This window comes from Lithobates pipiens, unplaced genomic scaffold (genome assembly GCF_037356315.1).
Source record: "Lithobates pipiens isolate NorthernLeopardFrog02 unplaced genomic scaffold, aLitPip1_a1.2 Scaffold_10, whole genome shotgun sequence".
Lineage (NCBI taxonomy): Eukaryota > Metazoa > Chordata > Amphibia > Anura > Ranidae > Lithobates > Lithobates pipiens.
This window is the reverse complement of record NW_027507686.1, coordinates 51,755,177-51,774,707: the sequence shown is the minus strand read 5'-3', so window position 1 is coordinate 51,774,707 and position 19,531 is coordinate 51,755,177. Positions and strand designations below refer to the sequence as shown.

Here is a 19,531-nt window from a genome sequence, read left to right as displayed (position 1 = left end):
AGAGAGAGAGAGAGAAAGAAAGAAAGAAAGAAAGAAAGAAAGAAAGAAAGAGAGGGAGGGGAAGAGAGAGAGAGAGAGAGAGAAAGAAAGAAAGAAAGAAAGAAAGAAAGAAAGAAAGAAAGAAAGAAAGAAAGAAAAAGAAAGAGAGGGAGGGGAAGAGAGAGAGAGAGAGAGAGAGAGAGAGAGAGAGAGAGAGAGAGAGAGAAAGAAAGAAAGAAAGAAAGAAAGAAAGAAAGAAGCATGTGACAGTAAGCGACCCCTGTATTGGAGTGACCCCAGTGTGAATTGTGGGTGTATTATAGTCCGGGGACACGGGAGTGATGGTGGCTGGGGGTGGAGCAGTGAAGTGTGTACATTCTGCTTGTATCGCAGATTCTTACTACATTCCCACCCAGAGGGAGGAGAGAGACATTGCTGAGTGCTCATAGACGGGTTATGGGAAGACAGAGGTATTGCTGAGTGTCAGGGACATGACCTGGAAGCCGGGACATCCATAGACTGACACACACAGAGGGGACAGGCGGCTGTCAGTGAACGGACACACTTGTTGCAGAGGGATCGGGAAGTGGAGCGGACACCTCCCCGGATCACACTCCCGACACATCGCTGCTGGCAGATCAGTGCGGAGCGGCACCCGGAGAGCGTCCTCTGAGCCCTTCCAGCTGGGGGCGCTGTCTCACATGGAATTGTCTGCTGGATCCGGAGTGTTCGCTTAGAGATCCGCCGATCGTGCAGAGTGAGTAAACTTGTGCTGAGCTCCGTGTTGTGTGTGCGGGGGATGATCGGAGCCTCTACTACACCCTCCATACACCGTCCGAGGGCTCCGCTCTACCATCGCCAGCACGCTCTCTCCTCAGTGTTGTATTGCTGTACATAGATGTCGTGTGTGTGTATATATATACTGTATATATATGAACATGGGCTAATCACAGTAATATTAACAGTACAGGATGGACTTATATCGGTACAATGGGTCATATTGTATGAGTCTATGGTGGGATTTGTATGTTTCTAGTACTAGAGGGTGATCTGACAATGTCTTGCTGCAGGGTGTCATCAGATGTAATTCTTCAGTTGTTTTTGGTTTTCTTCCCCCTTGATTGTCATCAGTGACATAGGGGGGTGTTATGTGACACCCTCTGTGCCTGGAGTGAGTACCCCATATATTATCATCACATACAGGCTGTGCTGTACCTGTAGCATGTCCTCTGATCTCTAAGTTGGAGTGGAATGCAGGCAGCCTCCAGATCCATCCTCAGGCATTATATAATCAATGAGTCTTATGCTAATTCTTCCCATGCAAGTCTACAGAGCTGATCTCTCTGCCATTCCTCTACTCAATGGCATTTCACTGTGCCATGCTATCATGGATCATGGGGATCTGACTTTTTTTTTGTTCAGTTGCATTTCCATAGTGTGTGTGTGTGTGTGTGTGTGTGTATGTGTATATATATATATATATATATATATATATATATATATATATATATTATGCACACGTGTTCCATCAGTAGTGCAGTACACAGAGCCCCTTGTGTTGCGCAATGCTCCAGCTGTGTATACACCGCACATCCGCTGTACATAGGAAGGCCCTGATGACACCTGTGTACTTTGATGTGTTGCTTGTGTTCCGTCTGTCACCTAACTGCTGGATGACAAAGACATTTCAATACTGGAAAGTCTTCACAAGCTCATTTATGGTGCTTGTTTTCTGCTATACAACTCCTTCAGCGAATCAAAACCCAACACCAAAAACACAATATATAACATTTACCCCTCATTCACATTGAATGCGGCTTTGAAAACATGCAACTTCATCTGAAGTCAATGCGGCTTCAGGTGTGACTTTGAAGGCATCTGAGCAGCTTCATGCACAGATGTCTATGCAAGTTGCACCCGAAATGACCAAAAATAGTGCGAGAACTGGCCCACAACTTAGGGGGAGTTAAAAAGAAGAGTGCAAGTTCAGAGTAAGAGAGATGTGTTTGTAGGATGCCAAAGCCCATCTATAGTGGCTGCATTAGTTTTCTTTTTTCAAGCTTCATTTTTTTTTACCAGGTGATCCTGCAAATAACAAACTTCCTGTCCCTGGGTACCTACGTCACCCCTTCACCGTATCTATGGAGGGAGCCATGATTGTCTCTCTAGGCCGTTTCCTTGATATGGACTATAAACAGGTCCTTATCTCCGTTTTCCATTACATAAGGGGCAGATCAAGTGATAGTTCACAGCAGATAGCTAAGAAGGATGATAAATTTGAGTGAAGCTCACAGGAAGTAAGAAGGAAACAGCATTTCTGTCAAAGTGGAGATGAGCTTGGGCATCCTTCATACTCATTTCTAACTTGAGCTTCTGCTTTTTTTTGTAATCTAATGAGCTGCATGCCAGGTCACACTCTGAGTTCAAGCAAGAGATGAGTTCAGAGGACAGCCAAGCTCATCTCTAATGAACAGGGATTTTCTGTACCTACTGATAATGTACTCAGCCTAAAAATAAGAGAAAACTAATGCAGACAGCACATCACACCCAGGACTGAAAGATGCAGTATGTTACATTTTATTTTTGGGTTTAGATACTCATTTTGGAGGAAATAACTAGCTTTTGCTATCTTCTGTAGAGTGTTGGATGCCCAACTATCATAGTAATCCAAAGTTTTCATAGTGGAGTGAGGCTCGGTTCACATTGTTGCCAGTGTGGGAAAGCTTGTGAATCAAATGTGCTGCTCTTATGTAGACTCTTCGGGGGTGGCATTAATTGGCAATGGCACCCCCACAAATCAGAAAATGCAGCATGCATGTAACTGCATAGAGCAAAAGCACCATTCGGTTTTTGTGCATCCTTCCATAACTGTGATAGGTAGTGAGGAGTAAAATCGCATTTTATGCTTTTAGAAAGCCTGAAGGCGGTGCTTGGTTTTTGGGGTGCCGTATGCGGCTAGGCTCCCAAAAAGTCCCACACATGTGGTATCCCCATACTCAGGAGAAGCAGAAAAAACATAGCATGTTTGAACAATATATCATTTAGTTTGTAATTTTCCCAAAACTTGTGGCAAAATATAAAATAATCCATGCACTCAACATGCCTATAGGCAAATATCTTGGGGTGTCTACTTTCCAAAAAGAAGTCATGGGATGAGGGGGGGGGGCTTTGAACTGTCCTGGCATTTTATGCACAACATTAGAAGCTTATGCCACACTCTTCTAACTACTTGAACGCAAAGCCCTTTCTGACACTTTTTGTTTACATGAAAAAAAAAATATATATATATATATGTATATATATATATATATATATATTTATTTATATATAAATAAATTACTTTGAATCCCCAAACATTATATATTTTTTTTTACAGCAAAGGCCCTACAGATTAAAAGGGTGGGCATTGTAATTTTTGTTTTTCACACAGTATTTCCGCAGGGATTTTTCAAATGCAATTTTTTTGGAAAAAAAACAAAACACTTTTTTAAATTTTAATGTACTCAAACTATATTGCCCAAATGTTTGATGAAATAAAAAAAATGATCTTATGCTGAGTACAAACCAAACATGACATGTTTTAAAATTGCTCACAAACGTGCTGGGGAGACATACTACATACATTTTTAAAAGCCTTTTACAGGTTACCACTTTAGATTTACAGAGGAGATCTACTGATAAAATTACTGCCCTCGATCTGACGTTCTGATACCTCACATGCATGGTGCAATTGCTGTTTACATACGACACCAGACCAACGCTTGTGTTCGCCTTTGCGCGTGAGCACGGTTGGGACATGGGTGTTTTTTTTTAATCATTTTTTTGTTATCTCAGGGAATTTAACCACTTCCCGACCAGCGCACGATGATGTACGTCGACAGAATGGCACGGGCAGGCATATTGGCGTACATGTATGTCCAATCTTCAATGCCGCCCTGCCATCGGGAGCACGGGTCGGGACCCCCATGAGTCCGGTCGCGGGACCCGCGGACTCGATCGCTGCGGGCATACCCGCGATCGTCTCTTGGGACAGCTGAATGGAGGAAATGCCGTGTAAACAGCATTTCTCCATTCTGCCTAGCAACTAGTGACGCTGATCTCTGCTCCATGTGATTGGAGCAGAGATCAGTGTTCACTAAATAAAAGCCCAACCCCCCCACAGTTAGTAACACACCCCTAGGAACACTTAACCCCTACACTGCCACCCACTGGTTAACCCTTTCACTGCCAGTGTCATTTACACAGGAAGCACTGCATTTATATAGCAGTGATTACTGTATTAATGACAATGGTCCCAAAAATGTGTCAAAAATGTCCGATGGGTCCCCCACAATGTCGCAGTCACAATAAAAATCGCTGATCGCCGCCATTACTAGTAAAAAAAAATAATAAAAAATTATTAATAAAAATGCTATAAAACTATCCCTATTTTGTAAACGCTATAACTTTTGCGCAAAGCAATCAATAATCGCTTATTGCGATTTTTTTTTTTACCAAAAATATGTAGAAGAATACGTATCGGCCTAAACTGAGGGAAAAAAATGTTTTTTTTATATATTTTTGGGGGATATTTATTATAACAAAAAGTAAAAAATAATGCGTTTTTTTCAAAATTGTCGCTCTATTTTTGTTTATAGCACAAAAAATAAAAACCGCAGGGGTGATCAAATACCACCAAAAGAAAGCTCTATTAGTGGGAAAAAAAGGACGTCAATTTTGTTTGGGAGCCACGTCGCACTCACTTTATGGATGGATGATCTGTTGGGCTGGGCCGCCGCCGTGCCGAGCCTATGGAGTGGAGGGAAGGTGTTTGATTCTGCTCCGTATGATGTGTTCGGCTCTAGGGCGGAGATGCAGTGCATGCTGGATGGTATGTATCCGAATTGGACACAAGGTGGCGTCCGCCTGGCGTAATGGGAGGCTTGGAGCGCACCGCACTGCGTGTAACGCCGCTTGTCCGAGCGGCTGTTTGTCACGTGGAAGGCTCCGAGATGGGAAGGGTTGCCATGCCGACTCTCCTGCTTACATGTTTCGCGCGCATGCACTTTGTTTTTTTTGACAAAGCGCATGCGCGCGAAACGTAAGCAGGAGAGTCGGCATGGCAACCCTTCCCATCTCTGAGCCTTCCACGTGACAAACAGCCGCTCGGACAAGCGGCGTTACACGCAGTGCGGTGCGCTCCAAGCCTCCCATTACGCCAGGCGGACGCCACCTTGTGTCCAATTCGGATACATACCATCCAGCGTGCACTGCATCTCCGCCCTAGAGCCGAACACATCATACGGAGCAGAATCAAACACCTTCCCTCCACTCCATAGGCTCGGCATGGCGGCGCCCCAGCCCAACAGATCATCCATCCATAAAGTGAGTGACTTTTGGAACACAGTTCCATTTATTTGCACTGGCTCATATACTTTTTTGTTTCCCCTTCTTTTGAGAGAGGATTGTTTACAGTCACCAAGTTACCAGGTGCAGTGAACTGTTAGCAGTGCAGTCTTGTCTTTGTTCTCATCATCTTAAAGTCACAACTAAAAGACCCGAGGGGTACTTATCACCAAGCATCTGTCATTTTTTACGATTGATGGATTTTATGCTTTCCAGATCCTAGGAGGATCAGATGTCTTTGTTTCCTTTTATATTTAATAAATGACTTTTTAAGTGTTTTTTCCACATTACACCACGAGTTTCTTTGATGAGCTGTTTTTTGATCGTTTATTTTCTGTATTCGTTTCCACCAAGTCCAAAGTGGGTTAGCAGCTGCACATGGAGACCAACTACAGGACATCTTCCTAAATAACGAGTATCTTACTATATTGATAAGCGTTTTCTACAAAGGGACCATTCATTCGTGCGCCAATTACTTTCTTTTGTTGCAATACCCAGCCAATACCCAGCAATACCCAGCAAAACCCTGCCAATACCCTGCCAATACCCTGCCAATACTCTGCAATACCCTGCCAATACCCTGCCAATACCCTGCAATACCCTGCCAATACTCTGCAATACCCTGCCAATACCCTGCCAATACTCTGCCAATACCCTGCCAATACCCTGCCAATACCCTGCCAATACTCTGCAAAACCCAGCCAATACACTGCCAATACCTAGCCAATACCCTGCCAATACCCTGACAATACCCAGCAATACCCTGCCAATACCCGCCAATACCCTGCTAATACTCTGCAATACCCAGCCAATACCCTGCAGTACCCTGCCAATACTCTGCAATACCCTGCCAATACCCCGTTAATACTCTGCAATACCCTGCCAATACCCTGCCATAACCCCACCAATACCCTGCCATAACCCCGCCAATACTGTGCCATAACCCTGCCAATACTCTGCCATAACCCCGCCAATACCCTGCCATAACCCCGCCAATACCCAGCCATACTCTGCCATACCCAGCCATACTCTGCCATACTCTGCCATACCCAGCCATACTCTTCCATACTCTGTAATACTCTGCCATACTCTGCGATACCCAGCCATACTCTGCGATACCCAGCCATACTCTGCAATACTCAGCCACGCTCAGCCGTACCTAGCCATACTCAGCCAATATTACATAGAGGGAGATTGTGGATATTACAGTGGGGGAGATGACGAGGATATTACAGTGAGGACTATATGGTGGTGGAATTTTCACAGGTTTTTGCAAATTCAATTATTTGCTGATCCGAAAAATGATCCGATCCATGACTCTGATCCGAGGAACGATCTGATCTGTGAGTCTTTTGATCCATTGCACCCCTAGTAAAAATAAAACCTTACAGTTCTAAAATACAGTTACAATAGAGAGAGAACAATAGATATAGAACAATAGAGAGTGGACAATGGGGAGTGAACATAAGAGGGAACAATAGAGAGAGAAGAAAAATAAAACAACAACTATTTTTGGATTTTTTATTTTATTTTATTTTTTGGGGTTTTTTTTGTAAAAATTCCAGATTAGGGTCTCTCAAAATGGGATGGCCATCTCATCTCTTGAGACCCTGTGTAAGTGTGCCCTAGGACTGTGCATTGCTGCACCCTACAAATTTTATGTATAGCCTGTTACCCTGTCACAGAGCTTGTACATCTTGATCCCATATCTGGAACGCTTGCTGAGAATATACTGTTTGATAGACAAGCAGCCAGAAAATGGAATCAGGGACTCATCAATGCAGACAACTTGATCAGGAGTAAACAAGGCTGTAAACTGTTGGTTGAAGTGGTTTACGAGGGTAATTTTGTGGAGCCAATCAAATTCAGGGTCCCCCTGAGGACGACAGAGTTCATTGTCATTGAAATGCATGAACCGCAAGATCTGCTTGTATCGTGTCCTGGTCATGGAGGCAGAGAACACGGGCACATGGTGAATTGGGTCAGTGGAACAATATGACTGCAAATCATTTCACATCCCTTTTGTCCTTAATGCTTTGTCCAGTGCCCTGCCTGCAGTTTTATATTATATATACTGTTCCTTCTGCCTGGAAACTTGAGAATGTCCATGGCAACCAAAAAGCATCCCTCCACGTCAGCTAGAAAACATCTATAGTAAATTATAACCCTTACAGAATTGAGCTATAGTAATTTGTGGGGAAATTTGTAATCAAATCCTGAAAGTAGCGACATTGACAATTCTGCAACTGAGCAAATTTCAGTGTTTTTGATTACATTATTGAATACATATTATTATATTATTATTTGTTATTTATTTATAGTTAATTATATTATAATTTATGATTTTGTGTTTCAAACTTTATCGTACCCAGGATGTCTACTAGACTCTTGTTTGGACAGATTTAAGTGAGTTATTCCTAAGAATTACAGGCCTACAATGTAAAACGCCAAATTTCCATGCAAAACAATGTACCGCTTTAAGACGCAAAAATCTGACATAATCATACCACCGGGGAGGTTAATATGGGCATGGCCAGAAATGCTGGGGGGGGGGGGTTTAACCTCCCTGGCGGTAATCCCGAGTATAGCTCGGTGGATTTTCAGTAAGCGGTAACCCCGAGCCACACCCGGTATCGCATTGCAGGATCCAGGTACAGTTGCTTACCACATCCCCCTGCTGTGTGTGCAAGCTGTCCTCCACTCGATTCATCACAGCGCCGAGCTGCGTTCCCTGTGAGCGTTGCGATGCATGGGGACGGAGAACGGTGCCAAATTCAAAAAGTGAAACACACACTATACATATACATTTTACATCAAAAGTGGTTTTAGACCAGCTAGAAAACAGCGATAATAAATTAGAATCACATGCAGAATTGAGCGATAGTGATTTGTGGAGAAATCTGTCATCAAACTCTGAAAGTAATGACACGAAAATTCTGCAACTGAGCAAATTTCTGTGTTTTTGATTTGATTACATTATTGGATAATGTTATTATTATTTGTTTATAGTTATTTATTATATTATAATTTATGATTTTGTGTTTCAAATTACAAATTTACGATTTTGAGTTTAGAATTACACACCTAAGAATTACAGGCTTACAATATAAAACGCCAAAATTTCCATGCAAAACATTGTACCGCTTTGAGCATCAAAAATCTGAAATAAATATAACGCCAGGCAGGTTAAAGAAGAAGTAAACCCTAAAGAGTTTACTTCCTCTTTCATTCCCTGCAAAGGCAAAGCATAATGGACTACTATGCATTGCATAGTAGCCCATTATGTGTCACTTACCTGACACAGGAGCCAGCGATGTCACCGCTGTCCCCTGTAGTCCGGTGCATCCATCTTCTCGGTGGGGTCTCGCAGCTCCGCCGCTGTCATTCGGCGAAGCCGCGATTACGTCAGTTCCGCGCATGCGTACGGGAGCCGACATGCGCTGCATCTTCATCGTTGACGATGCCGCGCTCAGTGTGCCTGCGCGCCGCTGTCTACGTCGCATGCGTCGTAGACAGCGGTGCCTGTCTTTCGACAAATATCTCCTAAACCGTGTAGGTTTAGGAGATATTTCTTGGACCTACAGGTAAGCCTTAATCTAGGCTTACCTGTAGGTCAAAGTGTGTTGTAAGGGTTTACAACCACTTTAAAGTGATTTCTCAGCACCATAAAGCATGAAGACATGGATGGATCGATGGGGGAGTTTGCTTTGAATGTTAAAAATTAATTAAATAGCATTTTTGGTGCTCAAGTGCAGTTTAGTTCCACTTTAATCTTCTCTAAAGTACATATTGATGTACACATGGGCATAGAGATAGTGCCCAATCCACTATGGTCCTATCCACCATTTACACCTATGTACAAACTTGCAAGTTTTGTGTGTTAGTAGTTAAGTGCAGGGAATGGTGGCAAGCACTGGGCCTTGTAAGAGAAGAACTGGGATGTACATGGCACCAGTTACCGTATATACTCGAGTATAAGCCGAGATTTTCAGCCTCTTTTTTGAGGCTGAAAGTGCCCCCCTCGGCTTATACTCGAGTCATCGCTGTCTGCCCGCTCGATCAGCGTGTCGAGCAGACAGACAGCGGCCATTCTATTCAAAAGCCGCGCCTCCGGCTCCGCCTTCGCCTGTGATAGGCGGAACACTGAATTTCCCAGCAGCCTGTGTTCCGCCTATCACGGACATCGTATCATCCTCGTACTACGGACGAGGATGATACGACGTCTGTGATAGGCGGAACACAGGCTGCTGGGAAATTCAGTGTTCCGCCTATCACAGGCGAAGGCGGCGGCGCAGCTTTTGAACTTTACAATGGCCGCCGACGAAGAGGGCACGGGACGGAGGCAAGGCAAGGCAAGGCACGGCACGGGACGGGACGGGACGGGGGCAAGGCAAGGCACGACACGGGACGGATGCAAGGAGGCAAGGCACGGCACGGGACGGAGGCAAGGAGGCAAGGCACGGGACGGAGGCTCGGGACAAAGGTAGGCTGGACACACACACACACACACACACACACACACACACACACACACACACACACACACACACACACACACACACACACACATGGATGGAGACACACACAGGGATGGATGGATGGATGGATGGAGACACACACACACAGGGATGGATGGATGGATGGATGGAGACACACACACACAGGGATGGATGGATGGATGGATGGATGGAGACACACACACACAGGGATGGATGGATGGATGGATGGAGACACACACACACAGGGATGGATGGATGGATGGACACACACACACACAGGGATGGATGGACGGACACACAGGGATGGACGGACACACAGGGATGGACGGACACACAGGGATGGACGGACACACAGGGATGGACGGACACACACACAGGGATGGACAGGCATGTCTCACCCTCGGCTTATACACGAGTCAATAAGTTTGCCAGTTTTTTTGGGGGTAAATTGGGGGCCTCGGCTTATATTCGGGTCGGCCTATACTCGAGTATATACGGTATTTATCCTAGACTGGTTTGAAAATGAAAATCATTTGGTAGCCATGGGGCTTAATGGCTTTTTTAGGAATGTTCACAAATACCTAAGGGCTCTTACTGGCTTGGTCTTGAGAGACATGCAGGGGCTGCCACTGAAGGCCTCATGCTTAAAACAATTCTTATGAACTCTAGACAAAGGTCTATAACATACCTCATACACTGTTAAATAACCTCAATTACAAATATCTCTGCAAGGCGCTTTTCATCTTAAAACCTGGGGATATTGCAGAATACCAATTTGCTCTTTTAACACATGTTCTGATTGCAAAATAGAAATGTCTACCAAAGCTTGGCAATCTAGAAGGCTCAAGCTATGAGGTCCAACCCAGACTTCATTGTACCTTAAAGTGGAAGGCCATCCTAGAATTATTCTATGAGCATTAAATAGCCATATAACACATGTACACTGATAAATGCATAGCACCCTCTTTCACTCTGTGCCGCTGCACCACTTCCGTTCTCACCACACATACCCAACCCACCATCCCTCTCCACTCCTTAATTATATTTGAATCACCAGATGGCTACAATAGATTGGACACTGTCTGTACACCTTGTTGACCTCTTGTATCGAATATAGCTAATTTCTGTCTGCAAAATCCTGACTTGATCAATTTACACACATTATTGTTTTCTCGTGTGATACAATATACAGTAGGTGTCCACTGCTTCATTCTCCGGCATTCACAGAGGAGATCTCTCTCCTCTGGGTGCCAGTTTATGAAGCGGTGTAGATCGCTTCTCCTTTTGTGAAGTGAAGCGATCTACAAACTGTGGAGAATGCCCCCTGATACTGGAATCTCGTCAGACATAACGAGATTACAGTACCAGAAATTCACTGAAACGCTTGACGTGTCCATTTATTAAGCAGTGACAAAATATCACTGCTCAGTACATGGACAGATGGCCCACTTCACGTTAATAAAATAAATAGTCCTCCTATATAATAAATAAATATTATATATATATATATATATATATATATATATATGTATTATATACATACACACACACTATACTGTGTGTGTGTGTGTATATATATATATATATATATATATATATATATATATATCAGGTGTGCGGCACTTACTATTGTGAGCTGTGTCGGCAGCTGCTGGTGTAGCACCTGCCACACAGCTCGCATACTTCAAAGTCTTGCAGGACGCGGCTGCTAACGGGAACTGAGCTCCTGTTGTGAAAAATGTACAGGAACTCCGTTCCCATGCGTTCCCGCAGGACTTGAGCCCTGCTCCCCAACCATTCTCCTGTGGAACTAAGTCTTGCCATGCCACCTGGCCTCTGCTGTGAGCCATCTGGACCTAAAGTCATTTTAAACACTCATGAGTTTATTTACTAAAGGCAGTTGCTCCAGAGCTTAGTAAATGAGGTAAAGCTTCACTTTGCGAAGAATACCCAATCACGTGCCTGGAAAATATATATACAGTGCCTTGCGAAAGTATTCGGCCCCCTTGAACTTTTCAACCTTTTGCCACATTTCAGGCTTCAAACATTAAGATATAAAATTTTTATTTTTTGTGAAGAATCACCAACAAGTGGGACACAATTGTGAAGTGGAACGAAATCTATTGGATATTTTAAACTTTTTTAGCAAATAAAAAACTGAAAAGGGGTGCGTGCAAAATTATTCGGCCCCTTTACTTTCAGTGCAGCAAACTCACTACAGAAGTTCAGCGAGGATCTCTGAATGATCCAATGTTGTCCTAAATGACTGATGGTGATCAATAGAATCCACCTGTGTGTAATCAAGTCTCTGTATAAATGCACCTGCTCTGTGATAGTCTCAGGATTCTGTTGAAAGCGCAGAGAGCATCATGAAGACCAAGGAACACACCAGGCAGGTCCGTAATACTGTTGTGGAGAAGTTTAAAGCCGGATTTGGATACAAAAAGATTTCCCAAGCTTTAAACATCCCAAGGAGCACTGTGCAAGCGATCATTTTGAAATGGAAGGAGTATCAGACCACTGCAAATCTACCAAGACCTGGCCACCCCTCTAAACTTTCAGCTTAAACAAGGAGAAGACTGATCAGAGATGCAGCCAAGAGGCCCATGATCACTCTGGATGAACTGCAGAGAACTACAGCTGAGGTGGTAGAGTCTGTCCATAGGACAACAATCAGTCGTACACTGCACAAATCTGGCCTTTATGGAAGAGTGGCAAGAAGAAAGCCATTTCTCAAAGATATCCATAAAAAGTCTCATCTAAAGTTTGCCACAAGCCACCTTGGAGACACACCAAACATGTGGAAGAAGGTGCTCTAGTCAGATGAAACCAAAATCAAACTTTTTGCCCACAATGCAAAACGATATGTTTGGCGTAAAAGCAACACAGCTCATCACCCTCAACACACCATCCCCACTGTCAAACATGGTGGTGGCAGCATCATGGTTTGGGCCTGCTTTTCTTCAGCAGGGACAGGGAAGATGGTTAAAATTGAGGGGAAGATGGATGCAGCCAAAAACAGGACCATTCTGGATGAAAACCTGTTGGAGTCTGCAAAAGACCTGAAACTGGGACGGAGATTTATCTTCCAACAAGACAATGATCCCAAACATACAGCAAAATCTACAAAGGAATGGTTCACAAATAAACGTATCCAGGTGTTAGAATGGCCAAGTCAAAGTCCAGACCTGAATCCAATCGAGAATCTGTGGAAAGGGCTGAAAACTGCTGTTCACAAACGCTCTCCATCCAACCTCACTGAGCTCGAGCTGTTTTGCAAGGAAGAATGGGCAAGAATTTCAGTCTCTCGATGTGCAAAGCTGATAGAGACATACCCCAAGCGACTTGCAGCTGTAATCGCAGCAAAAGGTGGCTCTACAAAGTATTAACGCAAGGGGGCTGAAAAATTTTGCACGCCCCACTTTTCATTTTTTTATTAGTTAAAAAAGTTTCAAAAATCCAATAGATTTCGTTCCACTTCACAATTGTGTCCCACTTGTTGGTGATTCTTCACAAAAAATAAAATTTTTATATCTTTACGTTTGAAGCCTGAAATGTGGCAAAAGGTTGAAAAGTTCAAGGGGGCCGAATACTTTCGCAAGGCACTGTATATTTTTTAAAAACATTTTTAAAGCAACTGTACCTTGCAAAGGGCACAGTCAATTTGCCTTCAGTAAATCAACTCCTACATGTGTTTTCAAGCAATTCTGCAGCTGATTTAATCACTTACAGAGTGTACACCTTCTTTATATTTTAATCATTGCCCATGTTTCTGTTTAAGGCTGGTTTCACACTGAAGCGATGCGGGAACGCCGCAAATCCGCGACGGGTTTCCGCATCGCATGCCTCCCGCCGGCAGTTCACACTGCCCTATGCGGACTGCTGGGAGTGTCAGTGAAACCTTAATGACACCCCCAGATCAGTTCGCATATCGCAATGCGATCTGCAAACTCGGACAGGATTCTGCTGCGGACCAAAAAAAGGGTCCTGTGCGAGTTTGGAGCGGGTGCGATGCGAATTCAGCCATACTATCTGTATGGCTGAACTCACATCGCACAGAGATCAGATGTGATTTGCACTGCAGTGCGGTGTGAATCACATCCGGTTCTCGTAGCCGCAGCAGTGTGAACCCAGCCTTAGGCTGGTGCCATGACCATTGCTCCAGATTTCCTCCTTCAGGGTGGCTCCTTTCCAGTGGTGGCCCGTCCATTAGGGGCGCAGGGGCACCGCTCCGCTATTCGTGTGTGTCTGGCCCCTAATCTAAATGTGGGGCGCCGGACGCATGGATTCCAAGGAGGTTTTTTTTTTTAACCGTGTGATTAGAGCCAGAGGCTCTAATAGGCTTCAAAAATGGGTAGGCTCTGGGTGCAGCGCACTGCTTCCTGAGCACACCCAGTTGTTTGACAATAGTGAATGAATATTCGCTATTGTCACACTGATTCTCCTCCTGGTCAATCAGGAAACGGGTCCTGAGACCTGTTTCCCGATTGGCCAAAAGGAGAAGACCTTTGATTGGCCTAGAAGGAGGAGGAGGGAGCAAACGCACGGCCGTCGTGATGGCGAGGAGATGCATGGGAAGACCGACCGACGGAAGGGGGATAAGGATGCCGGGACAAGGAGGAAACTGAGGGGGGAAGCCGCCGCCACCACCTACACATGTCAGTCCAGGGCAGCACAGGGTAAATGAGCTTGTGACCAGAGGGGATGGGTATGGTGTATGATGTGGGCTGGAGCAACGAGGGGGGTCTGTGATCAGTTCCGTCTGCCGCCCTTCCAGACCGATGGAACTGCTCCTTTCTCTTGCAACATCCTATGGAGCTACATCAACTGCAACCTGCATAGGTGTGAACCAGGCCTTAGGGTGAAGTGCCGCTGTAATAAAGAAAACCAAGTGCCATGGGTCCTGCATTACTTTGATCACCATTTGGGAATCTGTTCTGCCCAAACCAACAGTCAAACTAAACCTTACAAATAAAAGTATATGTACCCTCACCCGATGCGATAATAAATCCCTGCTTGTTCCAAAAATTAAAAGATTTTTTTATTTGTGAAAAAAAAAAAAGACCCAAGAAATGAAAGTGTGAAATGGGCCTGAAATGGTTAGAGAGCGATAACCCTTACAATATTGCATGTGAATTGACTTATTTTGCAAATGCGACAAAAAACAATAATGTTATGTTTGGGTATTACATTCATTTGATCCGTGAGGTAATACCTTCAGGAAATTGAAATTATTTAAAATGAATGTTAAAATAGGCAACAATGCATACTAGCGAAAACGCAGCATGCGCTGTGCTTTTTGGAATCAACACTATAGAGCCCAGCAGTTACCCAAGACGGTATTGCATATGACAAATTTGGAAACCGCAGCTAAGCAGCAGTGTCCCTGGAAATGATACTAGCTAGTCTGATAATGTCTTAAAATAGGCTTCGGGCTATTGAATGAATTTATTGTGACGGCAGTCAGTTTTTTATTTTTTTTCCCTTTTCCCTTGTCCGCTTCAACTTGAACTTCACACCTCAAGCACAATGTATGTGACGGGGAAAATAATGCAACTTAATGGCAGTTATGGAATCATCGCTGTACAAAGCGTTTAGGTGACTGGCAGCTTATGACGCACTGTGTGGATGTGATGCGGAGCCTACAGCATTGTCATTGCCCTGCCAGTTACGTGCAGCTTGACCCCAAACAAGCTGATGCCGCTTTGCGATAAACAGAAGATATTATGTAAATCAGACAGCGGGGATAATTCAGTACTAGGGAACCTCAGTGCACTTTTCTGCTATCCGTGGTAAAATAAACAGAACTGCGCTATTTTTGTGCCTTGAATGCACACCATCTGGGGATCTTCTAAAGCCACCTTCTGCTTTTTTTTTTCTGAACCCTAAGGGGTATTGGGAGAGATGTTGATACTTAGAACCTATTGTGCCAGGAAGGGCTTGGCAAGCAGTTTGCACATTTTCTGGATTTATTCCATTTCATGAACATATTTAGCGCCAGAAATCTGTCCTAGTTCAACGCAGATGTTACAAATCAAAGGAAAATGAACAGTAAAATTTACTGCGAATTTCACAAATGCATGCCAAATGATTACTAGAGTTCTGTGTTGGTGCCTAGTGTTTATTCAAATGTAAAGTGAATTGCTATGCTAACTCTTGATAAGTACCCCAAGCATATCTCCTGATTATTTTCTGTGCCATCAGAGGTGTATACTGCTTTATGAGTCCCCAAATCCTAAAGCCCAACCTGCAACCCTCAAACCTCAGCAATTTATAGTGGGAGCAGTGATATGTAAAGCAGTAATAGTAGGATCTCTAGATCACTGTTTTCTGCAGTGTGCCCCCAATCTCCAGCCAAACCTATAGCATGTCCATAGTCCCTTTAGTACAGCCTTTCTCAACTAGGGTTCCTCCAGAGGTTGCTAAGAAATTTCGGTCTGTTAGGCCTGCCACACGGTGTGAATTTCTTTCCTACAACCACACAATTTTTTACAATTCCCCCATCAACAAGGATGGTGCTGACAGGAATCCCTCCCACTGAGCTATTGTCTGCTCCCAGCAGGGGTGGGGGAAGCTGTCCTTGCTGGGAGAAGACAGCGATTATTACTAGCGGCTATAGCAGCCACTAACGATAATCATAAGAGAATGCAGCAGGCTGGTTGTACCCAAGTTGATCGATTGATCAATTTGGTACATTCAGCCTGCCCATCAACGGGTTGAGTCTTGGCCTGCTCAGGGAATCGGCTGAGATTTGAACCAATAATGATTAGGGCTTAGATAAGTAACACCAGTGGTCACCACCCTTATAAGATAGCAGTCCTACATAATACCAATTTAAGGGGCATTCGTCCCACAGACCACTGGAGTAATAGGTCCTACCTCCCTAGGATCATAATCATAATTTTAGGCAGTCATTGTCCTACTGGCATCCAAACTAGGAGTTCCCTTTTCCACTGGCCACCAAAATAAGGGATCTCTTCACTGACCCCCAATGTAAGGTGACACTTTTCCATGGCCACCAATGAGGGAACAATACTATATTTTCTGGGTATTATTACATTGTTTCCTTTCATTATTATTGAAAATAATGATGGTGTAGATAAAGCAGCCCTGGGTGTCAATGTATGTATGCCATATGTTGAAAGGACTCCCTGAGACCCCAAAGTTGTTTTTAGGGTTCCTCCATGTTCCTCTAATGCCCCGTACACACGAGAGGACTTATGTCCGACAGACTTCCAAAGGAGTTCCGCCGGAGTTCTGACAGACTTTTCGGCCGAACGGACTTGGCCACACACGATCACACTAAACTCCGACGGATTCGAACGTGATGACGTACGACCCGACTCGAATAAGGAAGTTCATAGCCAGTAGCCAATAGCTGCCCTAGCGTCGGTTTTAGTCCGTCGGAGTAGCATACACACGAGCGGATTTTTCGAAGGGGACCGGGTCCGGCGGAGTTCCGTCGGGAAAATTTGAAGCATGCTTCATTTCTAAAGTCCGTCAGACTTTTGCGAAGCTAAAGTCCGTTGCAGCCCACACACGATCGGATAGTCTGACGGACTCGGTCTGACGGACTTTGGATGTTGAAAAGTCCGCTCGTGTGTACGGGGCATAAGACTGTTGAGAAATTCTGCTCTAGTGTGTCTGCAGTCTCTGGCAGTCCTCTGTAGCATCACATATACTTTATGTGCATTCCTTTGGAGATTAGAAGCATCCATAATCATGTGCTTCATTTAAACATTGCAAACCAAAAGAAAACAAACTAAAACTTTTTTTTTTTGGATTAGAACACCTGTCAGGTTTTTACTTCTGTCTGTTCCCCCATTAGGGAGATTCCACCTCTCTATTTGTCCTGTTTACCATTATCACCCAGAGTGAAAGTGAAAGAAAATAGCTAATTTTGGGTCGGCACCAGAACAGGAATACAGTGGAAATCTTTCAGTGTGGATCCTAGTTTTGGTGAACACCAGGGATTCCATCACTTTGGAGGAGTTTTATCTGGCTTAGGGCAAATTCATACTGCTTATCAGTTAAATTGCTGAGCATCCGGAGCAATTCAGTGCTCCAGCCACTCTGCGTTGCAAGCTGGCTAGGGGGCAGTGCGGTGTGCGATTTAGCACACTGCATACCCCCCCCCCCCTTTACTTTGGTATGAGCTTTATTTGAAGTGTACAAAACGTACACTTCATTCAATACAATACAATACACTGCAATGTCAGGCAATGTGATGCCTGACATTGCAGTGCGATTCAGTCTGGTGCAGTGTAGTAAAATGCAGCATGTCTGCATTTTATTGCTGCACACTACAGTGCAGCGCTAGGCTATGTTGCAGTGTGATTGGGGCACCTGGCAAACAGTTGTGTGTCCCTCCGGTGACAGGCGGTTTACCATGCGATAGGTGAGAATTGCAGAAATTCCATTTGTAAGGACGAGGGAGGGGGAAGGAGGCAGGACAGCACAACAAGTCCTTTAGGGTGAAGGTCCACTTTAAGCCCATGTCATAAGTGATTCTCTCTGATGGCATTTTGCCTCCATCATAATGAAAAAATTCAAGTTACATTTTACTATGCTATCACTTCCTAACCAAACATGTGATATGTTGATCCATTGCTCCTACTTTATTAGCAGTCAGGTTACAGCAGCGTTTTTGTGGTAAAGGAAGCTAAATTTCAGGAATTCTGTTGCTACTGATGTGTTATTGCCCCTTTCTGTATTGGTTTGTACATCTATCTGGTGATAAAATATATTCTGGGTTGGCATGCCAGCTGTAAACGAAATGTGCATTTGTGTACCTTGTCATGTAGATCTCTATGTCCATCTTGCTTTAAAGGTTTTTCTGAGGTTCACCTTCCACAATGAATAATATTTTTTTCCACCACAGCTACAACGTCTTCTATTCCTTCTAAATACCTTTTGTTTATCAAATGGGTCCATTCTGCTATCCTGGTCTTAGTGGATACAGATCCGGTCAGGCCTGACATTCATTCACCTCACTGCACACCATAGCCAGTCAGGCCCAGCATCACCTCACTTCACACCTAGTCATTCAGGCCTGGCATCACTTTACACTTCAGTCAGTCAGGGCACACCTGGGAACTTCACTCACCTTACTTCAAACCCAAAGCCAGTCATACTCACCATCTTTCACCTCACTTCACACCATAGCCAATCAGACTCGGCATCACTTCACACCCTAGCCAGTCAGACTCATCATCACTTCACACCATAGCCAGTCAGCCAGTCATACCCGCCATCACTACACGCCATAGCCAGTCAGACCTGGCATTAGTTCATACCATAGCCAGTCAGTGCTGCCATTAATTCACCTCACTTTACACCATAGCCAGTCAGCCAGTCATACCCGCCATCACTTCATGCCATAGAAAGTCAGACCTGGCATTAGTTCATACCATAGCCAGTCAGTGCTGGCATCAATTCACCTCAATTTACACCATAGCATTTCAGGCCCAACATCAACTCACTTCAGTTCACACCGAATTCAGTCAGGACTGCCATCAATTCTCCTCAATTTACACCATAGGTAATCAGACCCGGCATCACGGCACACCAAAGCCAGTCAGGCCCGGCATCACCTCACTTGACACCTAGTCATTCAGGCCTGGCATCGCTTTACACTTCAGTCAGTTAGGGCCACATCTGGGAACTTC

General features: G+C 44.4%; 1 protein-coding gene across 1 annotated transcript in view; it reads left to right on the top strand.

The window, feature by feature from the left end:
* Positions 1 to 378: 378 nt before the first annotated feature.
* The window catches only part of CPNE2 (copine 2), a 249,774-nt gene continuing 230,621 nt past the window's right edge, over positions 379 to 19,531 (top strand). Inside the window, exon 1 of the mRNA XM_077454744.1 lies at positions 379 to 736. The gene's annotated coding sequence lies outside the window, so the exon portion shown is untranslated. The remainder of the gene's footprint in view (positions 737 to 19,531) is intronic.